General features: G+C 40.4%; 1 long non-coding RNA gene across 1 annotated transcript; it reads right to left on the bottom strand.

Moving 5' to 3' along the window:
• Positions 1-7,265: 7,265 nt before the first annotated feature.
• Positions 7,266-15,073, bottom strand: LOC148126264 (uncharacterized). Its single transcript, XR_015743373.1, has 2 exons — positions 14,990-15,073; positions 7,266-7,725 (listed from the first exon to the last, which is right to left on the bottom strand). It is a non-coding gene; the product is annotated as an uncharacterized LOC148126264 (long non-coding RNA).
• Between the last annotated feature and the right edge of the window lie 494 nt (positions 15,074-15,567).

The following is a 15,567-nucleotide window of genomic DNA, read 5'->3' as shown; positions in this document are numbered from 1 at the left end:
TATTGCCATTTGCTGAGGTGGCATACAACAATTCTGTTCATAGTAGTACTGGATTCACCCCATTTAAAGTGGCGTCAGGACAAGACTTTGTACCCATACCTGAGCTTCCTTGTGAAAGACCTAATATTCAGTCATTAGACGAATGGATATCTCAACTCCAACGTAACTGGACAGTCACCCGTAAAGCATTAGATGACGCACATCAATCTCATAAGAAGTTTGCAGATAAAAGGAGAACTCCACAGAAGACCTATCAAGTGGGTGACAAGGTTTTCTTGTCCACCAAATACCTACAAACCACTCAAAAGTCAAAGAAACTTGGTCCCAAATATGTGGGTCTTTTCACGATTGAACGGATTGTAAATCCTGTGACAGTCCAATTGAAACTACCAAATACTCTTCGACGAATTCATCCGGTTTTCCATGTTAGATTGTTGAAAGCTGAACACGCTTCTGGTCTGAGACCAACCCAGACTGATCCTCCTTTACCATTGCTGATTGAAGGTGAACAACACTTTGAAATTAAAGAAATTTTGGACTCTCAAAAATGGAGGGGTCGTCTCCAATACCTCATAGCTTGGAAACATTTCCCTTCTTCCCAAGCTGAGTGGGTCAATGAGAAGGATGTTAGAGCCCCTAAGCTAATCAAAGACTTTCGCACAAAGTATCCTGATAAACCCTAAAAATGTATTTGATTGTTAATCAGTATCTTTTATGTTTTTTTTCTCTCTTGCAGGACTAATGTCTTTTTTCTAGGAGGGTTGAATGTCAGCCTTCAAGATCTTCTACTACTGCTTTGCATCTTTTGGGTGCCATAAGTAATGGGGGGAGGAGGGGGGATACTGTCTGGGAAGAGAGCTGGAGGTGCTACATTCTTGTGTTGTGTAAATGAGGAGAGAGGCAGTGTATAATATTAAATTTTAATATTAAATTTTATATTAAATATATTATCTTTTTTTAAAAAAATCATATTAGTGGTCCTCGGGATTTAAAAGTATGAGTTTGGTGGTCCCTGAGGTCCAAAAGTTTGGCGACCCCTGCTTTAGAGGACAGTCAGTTGATTGTTAGAGGAGGAGCAGAAGTGGCTGGAAAGGCAAGCAACACAGACCAGCATCTACTGTCCAGGATGCCGACAGAGCAGTTGAGACAGTTTACACAGTGAAGAGATGCTACATGTGTGGTTCTACTGAACATCTCCAGAGACGCTGCCCTGAGAAGAGAAACAGAAGAGCAGCAAGACAAGGGTGCAGGACTGCACAACACATGTGGAGCAGTTCTCCAGCATCATTTTCCTTGGCAACGTCAACAATTGAAGACACCAGGAATACTTGGTTGTTGGACAGTGGGGTGAGCCAGCATATCACCAACAATCCACAAGCGTTTTCTGGTTTGAAACCAAGCAATGCAAACATTGGTTAGCCTGACTAATGGTCAAAAGCCCATAACAGCACAATACCACTAAGAAAGAAAAACAAGAAATCAAAGAAGAAACCAGCATGATTACACAAAGATCTCCCTGACAAGTTGAAAGTCAAAAAGGACAAGTACAAAAAATGGAAAGAGGGACACACAACTAAGGCAAAATATCAGCAGATAGCAATAGCAATAGCACTTTGACTTATATACTGCTTTATAGTGCTTTACAGTCTTCTCAAAGTAGTTTATAGAGAGCATATTGCCCCCAACAATTTGGGTCCTCATTTTACCCACCTTGGAAGGATGGAAGGCTGAGTCAACCTTGAGCCTGGTTGGATGCAATCTCCCAAATTGCTGTAGGAGTAGTTTGCATTACTACACTTTAAACACTGTGCCACCGAGGCTAGAATCTGCAAAAATAGTCAGGAAAGCAAAGGCTCAAAATGAACAGATGATGCTAAGCTTGCAGGAATAGCTAACATCCTAGAAGATAGGCTCAAGATCCAGATGGATCTTGACAGATGAACACTGGGCACTATCTAACAAAAGGAAATTCAGTGTAGAGAAAAGTAGCATTATAATTAGGCAAGAAAAACCAAAAATATACATATAGACCAGTGGTGGTATTCAAACATTTTTACTACCGGTTCTGTGGGCATGGCTTGGTGGGCATGGCAGGGGAAGGATACTGTAAAATCTCCAGTCAGAGGTGGTATTTGCTCTGAACTACTCAAAATTTCCACTACTGGTTCTCCAGAACTGGTCAGAACCTGCTGAATACCACCTCTGATATAGACTGGGTGAAACCAGGCTTAATAAGCCCGGCCAAAGTTTCCCGTGCTGCTTTAGTGAGCACTCCTCAAGAGGTGAGTTTGAAGAGGGGCAATTTAGCTCCAATGCACGGCAAAGCTAGGGAGGTTTATGATTTTTTTTTATAATTAAATAAACATTTATAATTTTGTTATAGTAAATAGGTGCATTTCATATTAATAAAATGGTTCTCATCATTATTTTACAAATGTATTTATCTTTTTTTAAATCATATTGATGATCCGTGGGATTTAAAATTATGAATTTGGTGGTCTCTGATGTCCAAAAGATTGGGGACCTCTGATCTAGCCCAACCATCTGCCCAAGCAAAAGACCCTACACTTTTTCAGACAAATGACAACCCAGTCTCTTCTTGAAAGCTTCCAGTGATGAAGCTCCCACAACTTCTGAAGGCAAGTTGTTCCATTGGTTGATTGTTCTCACTGTCAGAGAATTTCTCATTATTTCTAGGTTGAAACTCTTGATCAGTTTCTATCCATTATTCCTTGTCTGGCCTTGAGGTGCTTTGGAAAATAGCCTGACCTCTTCCTCTCTGTGGCAGCCCCTCAAATATTGGAACTCTGCTATCATGGTTCTAGACAAGCCATGCCCAGTTCCTGTAACTGTTCTTCATATGTCTCCAGTCCCCAATCATTCTGGTTGCTCTTCTCTGCATTTTATCTAGAGTCTCAACATCTTTTTTATAGTGTGGTCACCAAAACTGGATGCAGTATTCTAGGTATGCTCTTACTAAGATTTTATTAGTACCTCACTTGATCAAAAGTGGAATATAGGGATGGGAGATTGACAGATCAGAATTTTATCTCAGATTTCAAAATATAGAAGAAGAAAAGCGAGAAAATTTGGTAGAAATAATGATAGAAATCCTGGCAGAAGCATTGGAGATAACCAAAGAGAAGATGATGGATGGAATAGATGAGGTGTTTCGAGTTTTTACAAGATATACAGTGAGAAATAAGCTACCAAGAGAAGTCCATATAAGATTTACCAAGAAAGCAATTAAAACCACCACACACACACACACACACACACACACACACATATACTAGATGGATAATATGAGAATTTATACAAACTATAAGTGAGGACTATGGAGATGATGCACAAAGACTTGTAACCAACCAACACACTGTATATAACTGGAAGATGGTTTTAAGTTTTATGTTTTGTTTGTGTATGTTTGTTTAAAAATAAAAATTCTTCTTAAAAAAAGGAAACTGGCAAAAAATACTTGCTAAACAACTGGACATTAAGCAAGGACCTGGTCATTAAGCAAGGACCACTTGCATTTGATGTGTCAGTCACATGGCCACCTGCTCAGGCCTCGCCCTGCCCTCTCCAGGGCTCCCCTGGCCTTGGAAACTGGCAAAAAACACTTGCTAAACAACTGGCCATTAAGTGAGGACCTGGTTGCTAAGCGAGGGACACTTACATTTGGTTTGCCAGTCACATGGCCACCTGACCATGCCCAATCAGCAAGCCACTCCCACCCCAGTCATATGACCACCAAGCCACACCCACAGAACCAGTTGTTAAGAAATTTGAATCCCACCCCTGGATGTAACAGACCACACAGGAATGTATAATTCCAAGGAAATCTAATAAAGTCTAATAAAGGTATACCTCCTGAACGTTTCACTGCAAATGAGCTTAGAGCATACAGTGTTAGGTATGAACCCCAAAATTACCAAGAAATGTTGTCATTGCCCAAGGTAGAATAAGACAAAATGGAAGGATGATATGGACAGGGAAATGGAATCTACACGCATAAGGTGTTTACTCACATGAGAATGCCAGAAAGGAAAAAGGCAGTAGGGCACAGATGGTATTTGCTGACACTGTAATTGGAATGTAAAAGAAGCTATACCAGTATAACTATTTATTAAATACTGTAATGTTAAAGAGGCTGTATAAGAGAAACTGATTGTTCTACTGACTGGAATATTATGGGTGAGTTAAAAAGCCCGCATCTGTGGATAGTATGACTATGTAAAAGCATTTGGATTATCTGCTGTTCGGCTTTAAACACTCGGAAGGAGTGTTAAAGCCTTGGGATTTAAGAGCTGACCAACAGTGAAGCTGACCAGAGGTGGCTGATGAAATAGGAATGAATTAGCATAGCTTTAAGACCTTTAAGACCAGGGATTAATGATCCCTTTAAGAGATGTTTTTATAAAGGCAGCGATTAGAGGGTGTGTTCTCTCATGTCCAGTATTCATTGCAGGGTTCACGTGTAGTGTTAAGAAGTTTTACTTGCTTATTTTGCCTACCATGTTTATTTCTGTATATAACTGTTGCATATAAACCACTGTTAAATGTCTAAGTCACTACGTTTTGTTCCTGGGTTGTCTCACAATAGCAGTCACACTGCAAATGCTCTGACATGTTTTATAAGAGATAAACATTTCTTAATATTGTGAGCATCTTTATTATTGTATAATGGAAAAACAACATTTAAAACAGTTGAAGTTTTACATTTTTAAAAATCAAATAAGCTTATTTCATTAGATAATCAGTCCGATTATTGATTTATCATTATACACCAAACACGTCCCCACTATTACTCAGGGGGATCAGTCTGATGGTGATATGGTAATCACAGGGAGAGAGAAAAAAGAAAGTACAGTAATCATCAAATAGTATGCACTTGTCTGCAGTATAAAGTTAGCCTTATGGCCAAAAGTCTAGCTTATTGAAAACATCTAGAACTGAACAAAAGGTCCTTTCTTAGTAAAGAACAAACAACAGTTGTAGTTGCTCTTTAAGCAAAGTTGATGGTGGTATAACAAGCCCTGAAGTAGAATTCCACTAGCATATCTCAGAGAAGTTATGAAAAGGAAAGAAACACCAGAGCCTTTGTATCTGATCTCCTCAACTTGGGTCAATAACTTCACTAGTGGTTGAAATCATCACTAGTGGAAGGACATGATGACTCCACATGGAAATAATTCCAGACCCTTTTATTTTTATTAATAAATATTCATTCATGCTGGTTGTTCAGGAAATATGTGGAAACTAAAGTGAAGGAATTGGATAGAAAGAGGATAAACAAAAATACTTTAATTTCAGCTTAAAAACAACTATATTTTAGATGTGGAAGAGATTTACTACTTTTGTTTGGTTATCCTACCCTACATAGAATTTCTGTTACATTTTTATGGGAGGGGGGAAGACTTCTTTGGAAATGAAAGTTGCATTCCTAGAAACATCGTGTCATGAGACACATTGCAAAATATTAATCAAGATTGAACAGAACCAAAACAGACAAATTCTGAACCAGTCAATACTAACAGTTTTAGGAAGGCTAAAAGTTAAGTGTCATTGCTGCAGTTGAGATGGATTAATGTTGCTAGGTTTAATTATTACTAGTAGTAGTACTATAGGTAAATAGTGAGTTACAAATAAAGGACATTTATTATCAACTATTAGTTGAGTCTTATAATTAGTATTTTATTATAATGACTATCATGTTTCAATAATTGACAAGTTATATCCCTAACTTGATATTTAAAAATTGGCTGTTTAGTTATAAAACTGGCAAGTATTTAAAGCAGGGGTTGCCAACCTTTTGGACCTCAGGGACCACCAAACTCATACCTTTAAATCCCGGGGACCAATGAATTTTGACAGACGGTGGCTTGCTGACGTTGATGAGAGAGAGAGAGAGAGAGAGAGAGATCTGATCTAACCTCTCTCTCTCCCTCTCCCCCCCATCACACATACACACACACACATGCAGAAGCAGGGGTGGGATTCAAATTTCTTAACAACTTGTTCTGTGAGCATGGCCTAATTTGTGGGTGTAGCTTGGTGGTCATGTGACTGGCTTGGCATGGCTTGCATGTAAATATTATTAATTTTAATATAAATATTAATTTTTTTATTAAAAAAGAGCAACTTTTACCCAAAATCAGTCAAAGCAGGCAGGCAAATTGAGTTGCTCACAGAATCACAGATTCACTTAGAGATCTATGATTCTGACATTGGCTACCTGCACTGAATAATAGAAGCTTCAGTCCTAAGGAAGGTTTGGCTCTGCTTAAAAGCAGAGCCAAAGATCTAAAGATTAGCTAGAAAGCAAGAAATCCAACGGTTTCTTGCTTTCTAGCTGATCTAAATCTCCCAGTACAGCAGAACAGCTGATGGTTGGAGGGGGGGAAGGAAAAATAGCAACTTAGCAGGCAAGTTTGCCAGCTAAGGGTGGGGAGGGTTCTGCAGGCCATGTGGGCAGTGCAGCCTTGTGTTTCTGTGCAGCCTGGATTAATTGCTTTGGGGGATGCTCTGGGGGTGACATTTCTCTGCAGACCACCAAAATTTTCTCATGGGCCACCAGTGGGCTGCAGACCACTGGTTGGTGACCACTGATTTAAAATATGAACAGCAATTTTGCTAAATGCCCATTGCCTTTATCTTGTTCAAATGGCCCATGGCTATGAGGAATTGTCAAGTACTTTAAACTTACTGATAGATCCTTATCTGTAAAAGTCACTATTCAGCATTTGAAAGACCTGGCATTTGAGAGATCTGGTGAATCACAGAATAAGCCCCCTAGCTAATCCAGGAGATTTTAAAGTTCAAAGTAAACTGAAACCAGAAGTTCTTTTGGGATGAATGAACAGGCAACTAGAAAAAAGTAATGGAAGTTTGTTTATTATATATAACTGCAGCAAGTGTATGTTCAAAAGTGGAAAAGTTTCATGCTACCTGCAATGGAGGAATGGCAGGTGATGAAACTTGCAAAAGATGATTACATTGATCTCTTTGATTAAAGAAAAGATAGTATCAAGGTAGTGGATACCATATTATTGTAACTATTGGCTGTTGCTTAGATTTTTTGATATATAGCAGTGTTGTTTAGCTATGTTTGTTTGTTAAGTTTATTTGTTGCCCATATCAACTCTGGCAACTTTGGGTGGCTTACAACAATACAATTTTAAAAAATGATAAAAAATATGAATATAACTGTCAGGCTACTGAACTTTTCCCATTTCAATCGACAAGAATGAACTTCTGAAATCTAGGTGTTTCAAAAGGAATCCTTTATTGAGATGAGACAATTCAAGTAGGGATTCAAAAGCAGCGTCTAACATCTCCCAGGCATGCAGTGATAAATAAGGGAGTTTAGGACCCCTCCCCTTATCTTGATGTGTATGTTGTAAAACAAAGAATCAACATGTTAATTCCCCCTCCCCTCTTCTGAGAACGATCTTCTGAAGGGTTTCTCAGGAAACATCTCCCGACTGGGATTTTTATGGTCCCTTCTCTTTTGCTATCTCTTCCAGAGGTGACAGGGCATCTGGTTTCAGTCTCAGTTGTATACCAAGGGTAGGTTATACAAATTCAATATAAGATTGAATATATTCAAGTTACATCCAAAAAGGATTTCTTTTGCCAACTTCCCTCCCCCCTTCTTCCGTTGAAGAATGGCAGATACACGGATCTGACATCCTGCCCTCCTTAAAAAGGAAATAGATCTACCTGGAAAACAGAAAACATGCATTACATTTACAATTTAGGATGGTTTGTGTGGTCGAACTTTCATAGTAATGTGGGCGCTTTTATGTGTCATTTGGCCACCCACTCATTTTCTGAGGGAGGAAGGTGTTTCCAAGCTACTAAATATTGTGTGGATCCACGATGAGTGTGCAAATCAAGGATATCTTTAATTTCAAAATGTTGTTCCCCATGTACCATGATGGGAGTTGGAGATGTGGGAAGGTGGGGTCTGAGGTTTGAAGTGATCTCCGGCTTGAGCAGGCTACAGTGAAATACTGGATGAATCTGCCTAAGTGTTTTGGGAAGTAGAAGCTCTACCATAACAGGGTTAATAATTCTGGAGATGGAAAATGGCCCAATGAATTTTGGTCCCAGTTTCTTAGAGGGTTGCAATGATTTTAAGAATTTTGTGGATAAATATACACAGTCCCCAACCTTGAAAGATTTAGGGTTGCAGTGTTTTTCATCCACCTGAGCTTTAAATGCTGCTCTAGCCTCCTGTAAAGCTAGTCTGACCACTGGCCAAGTGGCTTGCAATTTATTAATACACTCCTGAAGGGAGGGAATTTCAGGTTCCATGGTGGGTAGTTCCGGCATGGGGTTGAATTCCTGACCTGTGTCTACTTGAAATGGAGTGAACCCAGTGCTGTTGTCGACTGAGTTATTTATATGCTACCTCTGCAAAAGGAAGGAGGTCAGTCCAATTGTCCTGTTGGTAATTTAAAAAGCATCTTAAATATTGTTCCAATAGGCTGTTCACGCATTCAGAACTGCCGTTCGTCTGGGGGTGATTTGATGACGCCAACCCCATTAGGATAGTGCCTAATAGATTTAAAAACGCTCGCCAAAATGTGGATGTGAATTGTACAATCCTATCTGAGATAATGTGTTGGGGAACTCCGTGAAGGTGATAAATGTGTATTAGAAACATCTTTGCCAAGGCCTTGGCATGGGACAAAGTGAACCTGTTTTGAAAAAAGGTCAGTTACAACCCAAATGATAGTATTTCCTCAGGGGGCTCCACTATAAAGTCCATAGAGATCTCTTTCCAGGGTGCAGAAGGGTCTGCCACTGTCTGTAAAAGCCCAGGAGATTTTCCTTGTCATCTTTTCGCAGCAGCACAGATGGGGCAGCTCGCGACATAGTTTTCGATGTCCTTTTTGAGAGATGGCCACCAAAATCATCTTTCGATGAGGTGCAGGGTTTTGACAAAACCGAAGTGTCCCGCTACCTTTGAGTCATGGAAGCATTTCATGAGATCCATCCTCTGGCTGGCGGGGACATAAAGTTTGTTTTTCACCCAGGCTAGTCCATCTTTGAGTAAGCCAGTGTTTTTGTTAGCCTGGAGCCAGTCATCCTTAAGTAGTGCCTCCTTAAATATAGCAATCGTTGCATTGTCAGTTAAAGAGAGTTTTTCTTTTCTTGTGCTCAGGTGACTACTTTGGCTGCAAGTTGGGTCGGTTGGATCATTGGTTTATAACCTGAATCTTTTTGCTGTTGTATTTGGGTTTTCTGGACAGGGCATCTGCTAAGAAATTCTTCCCTGGAAGATATTTGAGAGTGAAATTAAACTATTTAAAATATTGAGCCCACCTTGCTTGTTTTTCTGAGAGTTTTCGTGGACTTTTCAGGGCTTCTAGATTTTTATGATCTGTCCATACTTCAAAGGGAATTTGGTTTCCTTCTAGGAAATGTCTCCCTGTGAGGAGTGCCCATCTTACAGCATATGCCTCTTTCTCCCATATGGCCTATCTTTGCTCTGTTACCATCAGTTTCTTGGAGGTATAGGTGCATGTTGCCCACTTACATTTTTTGGAGTAGGACTGCTCCAACTGCTACATCACTAGTGTCTGCTTGGATTACAAAAGGTTGTTCGGGGTCCAGGTGTTTTAGGATTGGTTCTGCTGAGAACAGACATTTAAATTTTTCGAATGCCGCATTGTCCACATAAGGGGTTGCCTTGGTTTGGGTTTGGACTTCTCTCCCCCCCTTCATTTTTAACAAGTTTGTCATGGGGAGGGCGATATTTGCAAACACTGGAATGAACTGGCAATAAAGTTCACAAGCCCCAGGAAGCTTTGCAGTAGTTTGTGAATATGAGGTGGTTCCCAATCGATAACAGCATTTACTTTTTGTGGATACATCTCTATGGGATATTCTATATCCTCATGGGATATTCTATATCCCTAGGAGTCAATTTTTTCTTGGTGGAATTCACAATTAGAGAGTTTTGCATATAGTTTGGCATTTAAGATTTTTGTGAGAACTGCCTGGAGTAATTTAATGTGTTCTTCTTCTGTGTCCGTGTAGATTAAAATATCATCAAGATAAACAAGAATCCCTTTATATAAAAATTCATGGAGGGTCTCATTAATTAATTGCATGAACACGGCCGGTGCACCTTGTAATTGAAAGGGGAGCACTTTAAATTGGTAGCATCCCAGTGCGGTGTTAAAAGCTGTCTTCCACTCATCCCCTTCCCTTATTCTGATGTGATAGTATGCCTCTCATAGGTCTAACTTTGAAAAATTTTTGCCTTTAGAGAGGTGGGCTCCCCTTTCATAAGGAGGAGTGGATACATATTCTCCATGCTAATTGTGTTTAATTTTTTGTAATTCACACACAGACACAAGGACCCATCTTTCTTTTCGCAGAATAATACTGGGGCAGCTATTTTTGGTTGGGTGGGTTCAATGAAGCCCCTTTTAAAAATTTTATCGATAAATGCTCTGAGTTCTTTTAGTTCTCTGGGAGACATGCAATACATTTGCGGTTTTGGAAGTTTAGCCCCTGGTAGGATCTTGATAGTGCAGTCTGTGGCGTGATGGGGTGGGAGTTCATCTGAAGCCTCCTCGCTAAATGCTTGGGCTAAATCCTAGTACTCGTTGGGGATGTTAATGGGTTCAGCCAACTGTCCAGTCAAGGCTGATTCTCTGTTCTCTGTTCCTTTCTTTATCCTTTCCTCTGAGCTATTTGCAAATGCTACGTCTCTCTGGAAATGTACGGTCCCTCTCCTCCAATTGATTTTGGGGTTCCATTTCTGCAGCCATGTGAAACCTAGGACTAGTGGCCCTGGGGCTACAATGAATGAGAGCATTTCATTATGGTTCCCTAGTCTTATTTTCAATGGTTCTGTGGCAAACCTGGCTGGCTCCACCCCCCCAGCTATTGTTCCATCTAATTGGCAAAAAACGATGGGATTTTCCAATCTTTTTAGTTGGATTCCCAATTTCTCTGCTAGGGAGGGGTTGATCAGGCATCAGGTGCACCCCGTATCCAGTAGCGCTGCCACTTCCCTCCCCTTCTCTCGTTTAGAGATGAACAGTCTTAGAGGTAGAGTGATTGGTTCAATTGGGTCACTTACCAGTGGGTGGTCTTCAGGATCGCTTTCGGACTGGCTCAGGTCTCCTTGGAGCACTGGGGATTTGTTCTCTGGGTTGGGGGGATTGGAATCCCATGGCTTCTTGGCTTCTCAGGCCAGTCTCCTTTCCTCGAGGGTTGGATGTTCCAGGTTTCCCCCTGATGGGTGGTCTGGCTTTCTGGCAGGGGTTTTTGAATGGCATTCTGCTGCGTGGTGTCCCTCCTTTCCACACTTAAAACATCCAGATGTTCTAGGAGTCATGGTAGTTTGAGGTTTGAAAATTCCCGTTTTCCCTGGGGTGGGGATCTTTTCCAAAGCTTGCCACTGTGGTACCGGTTACGAGTCATGTCTATCTTCTCCTCCTCTGCCATCAGGTACCATTCATGCAAGAGGTTTGGGGCCTGACGGGCCAAGCAGGCAGCATACAGATCATAATTAAGTCCATCTTTGAACCAACAAACTAGGATATCTTCTGGCCAGTTGACTCAGCCCACTGCCCAATCATTCACATCTGGATCCAGGGTGGCAGCTCAGGTTCTCTCAATTTCTGGTTCCCTCATTCTCCTACGTTGGCGTCCTGGTGCATCCCTCACATCGAGGCCCTCCAGGCCACTCACAAGGCGATTTATGTACCATTTCAGTCAGTCATCGGCCGGTGGTTCCTCAACCCATTCTTCCTGATCCGATAGGCCCTCCAGCTCCAATTTCCACCCAGGTTTACGATTAACCTGGGTGAGGGTTACTCCTTTGGTTCTTCCATCCCAGCTGTCTCTCTTTCCTACACCTACAGACCACCAGGGCTTTGTGGAAGTTTTGCAGGCAGCTTTGCTATCTTCAATGAGATACACTGAATCAGTGTCTGGCTGGGTAACGGTCAATGTTTCTCCCCAGCATACGGCTTCCCCTTGCTCCTTGCTCCTTCAGACATTTTTCCTGTTTTGCAGGGTCCCCTCCATAGAGTGAAGGCTTTTTTTAAAAAAAACTCCTCTCCAGGCTGACCTCTATGTGAAACACTGCTTTATGTCAGGCTACTGAATTTTTCCCATTTCAATTGACAAGAATGAACTTCTGAAATCTAGGTGTTTCAAAAGGAATCCTTTATTGAGATGAGACAATTCAAGTAGGGATTCAAAAGCAGTGTCTAACATCTCCCACTTTCAAATTCAATATAAGATTTAATATATTCAAGTTACATAAAAAATGATTTCTTTTACCAACTTCCCTCGCCCCCTTCTTCTTCCATTGAAGAATGGCAGATTCACAGATCTGACAATAATAACAGCAAAGGAATAAAACAATAAAAATTTATAGGAAATACAACAATATGAAATTCAGAAAGATGGTTGGAAGTCGAGCAGGAAGCACAGGGGGGAAATGGATCAATTAATTAGTCCAGTAGACACTTCCAATGAAGTACTCCCCTACTGAAATAGTTATACTTTAATAGCTTATATTGGTTGTGTTGTAGTGGGTTGAGTGGTCAAATGCTTTTTCTCTCTTTTTTAGTTTATAGTATAAAGTACAAAAATACCAAAGGAAATAGTAGAACACAAAGGGGAGGAGAAGTGGAAGGGAGAAGTGTGGAAGAGGGGGAAAGGAAAAAAAACATTCCGATTGCCTCTATGGCACTAAAAATGTCAGCTTTCCAGAAAACCTGGCAGTGTGGAAGCATCTGGTACTGGTATGGCTTCCAAAGCTGACAAGAATGAGGCAGCATTTGCCTGGACGGATTGCCAGTGGAATTTTATAAGACACTACAGGAATCATTGAATCTTCTATTGCTAGAAGTTATGAATGAAGTTATGCTAAAAATAAGGACACCCAAATTGTGGTCAGAAGCATATATTGCACTTGTACCAAAGGAGGATGCCGATCTACAACAAATTAAGAACTATAGACCAATTTCCTTCATAAATTCAGACTATAAAATCTTTGCTTCAATAACGGCAGAAAGATATTTGAATAACTTTATTCATTCTGATCAAAATGGGTTTCTGCCAAAGAGACAAATTAAAGACAACATGAGAATAATCCTGGACACTTTGGAATATTACGAGGCACATCCTGAAAAACAAATGGCTTTGATATTTTTAGATGCACAGAAAGCCTTTGATAATGTGAATTGGCAATTTATGTTATTATAGTTGAAGCAGATGGGCTTTGGTAAGAAATTTATTCAAGCCACAGAAGCTACAAACAGCAAAGGTAATGACAAATGGGGAATTGACAGATTGTATTGATATAAAGAAAGAGACAAGACAAGGTTGCCCGCTGTCACCTCTGTTGTTTGTGTTAACATTAGAAGTACTAAATAGAAATATTAGAGAAGAAAAAGATATAAAAGGAATGAAAATTAAAAAGGAAGAATATAAATTACAAGCATTTGCAGATGACCTGGTTTTTATCTTAAAGGATCCATTAGAAACAGCACTTAAGTTGATAGAAAAGATAGAGGGATATGGAAAGGTAGCAGGTTTGAAAATAAATAAAGATAAAATGAAGATTTTGACAAAGAATATGTTAGCAAAATGAAAGGAAGAATTGGCAGAAGTTTTGAAAATCCATGTCACAAATAAGGTTAAGTATTTGGGGATATATTTGACAGTAAGGTGTGGTACACTTAAAGAGAACAATTATTATAAACTCAAACAACAGATCGTGACAGACTTGGCAAAATGGGAAAATTTACAACTATCATTAATAGGGAGAATATCAACAATTTAGATGAATATATTACCTAGAATTTTATGCTTGTTCCAGACAATTCCAATTATGTTAGCGAAAAATTATTTTGAAGATTTGAATAAAATAGTGTTGAAGTATATTTGGCAGGGAAAGAAGGCGAGAATAAAACTAAAACTATTGCAAGATGCTAGAATGAGAGGAGGATTTGGCTTCCGGTGGTGAGGTCACGGTGGAGTGGAGCAGGAGAGCGATCTCTGCAATCCTGTATCTGAATATTCGTGCTTGGAAGCTCTCAGAGGCATCATGAAGCTTGGAGAGACACATGAATTAGAAGGGAAAGCCTAGGAGCAGAGTGGAGGAAAGCAACCTCCCACTGCGACGAGGGGAAGTCCTTTGAATCCAGCGTGAAAGAAACCTGGCATCTATGGTGGGTCCAAAGCTGTGACAGCCAGCAGGAAAGCAGGAAAGTGGATCAACGCAAGACACCAGAAGAACGGCAGACTGGGACAGTTTTTGAGAGGTGAGAGAAGAGAGCCCTGTGAAAGACTTTGACAGAGGGAGTCTCCAGAGAGGGTGAATGCAGCAGCTAATTGGCGGGGGATAGCGGAGCGAAAGGGAGAGGAGGAAACAGAACAGTTTGACAGCTGAGAGAGAGCACTGCAGAAGAAAAGATTGAGACTCTGTGAATAAAAACTTAAAATTTCTATGATTTGGATTGAATACTAGTAGAGCAGAAAAGAGACATTAGAGAGAACAATTGGAACTTTAATGGAGAACTGTAGTTGAACGGAGAGTGGAACCATTTTGATAGAAAGCTGTGACTGTGCAATTTGAGAGTGAAAGTGACTAAGTAGTTAAAGACGACTGAGGAAACAGGAAATGAGGAAAGTAATGTGACGATGTGCAGAAGAAAGGGAAAAGAAGAAGGAAGGAAGAAGAAGAAAACTGAATAATTTCTAAGTATTAAATTCAAAAAGTGTATATTGAAAAAAAATATAAAGCAATATATATAAATGTTCTGTCTCCCCTTTCCTTTCCCCCAAAAGGTGAGGGATTATACACACACACAAACACAGACAGGCAAGCTGGCTCGGACTTCACAGAGCTAATTCTTTGGAACTGATAATATTCTTGGCATTCCACTACGTCCTGCCTGCCAAGTCTGAGCTGGCAGCAATTATAAATTAAAGTTTTACTCACAGAGATAAATGGTTCTTTCACTTCATAAAAATCACAAGGTAGTCCACAAAACAATCGTTCACAAAGAAAATCTGAAGTATGTCCTGTACAAAGTTTAAGGAGAAAGCACACCCACTTTTATCCCCTGTGGTGTGGCTCAGTGACTCAGCTCACTTTCTGACCCTCCCACGCCTCCTACATTGCTGCTCACATTTCTCCCTATAACGCTGCTTGGGGTCGAGCCAATACTCCTCCTCTTCACTCCCTGTCAGTGGCTGCTCTGACATGCCTTCCTCCTGATTCATCTCAGGTTGTTCCTCTTGGTTGTCTGATTACCAGGGAGGTCCTGGGGAGGAAGGCATTCCCAGTTCCTCCCCCTCATCTTCCAGGTCCTCTTCTTCTGACAGCATAGGCTCAGGAATTGGGGCCACAACATACATACATACATACATACATACATACATACATACATATATATGTTGTGATTGGAAGGATCGGTCTTGTTAGGAGTTTTGACTCTGATGACTGTTAGATCGTGGATTGACATCAGAACCAGGAAACGTTAATCTGAAGGGCAAGCCAGTTAATTAGCACGTTGC

This window comes from Pseudonaja textilis, chromosome 3 (genome assembly GCF_049901715.1).
Source record: "Pseudonaja textilis isolate UNSWEBS1 chromosome 3, rPseTex1.2, whole genome shotgun sequence".
In the NCBI taxonomy this organism is placed as follows: domain Eukaryota; kingdom Metazoa; phylum Chordata; class Lepidosauria; order Squamata; family Elapidae; genus Pseudonaja; species Pseudonaja textilis.
Note: the sequence above shows the minus strand (reverse complement) of the source record. Positions and strands in the feature narration are given on the sequence as shown.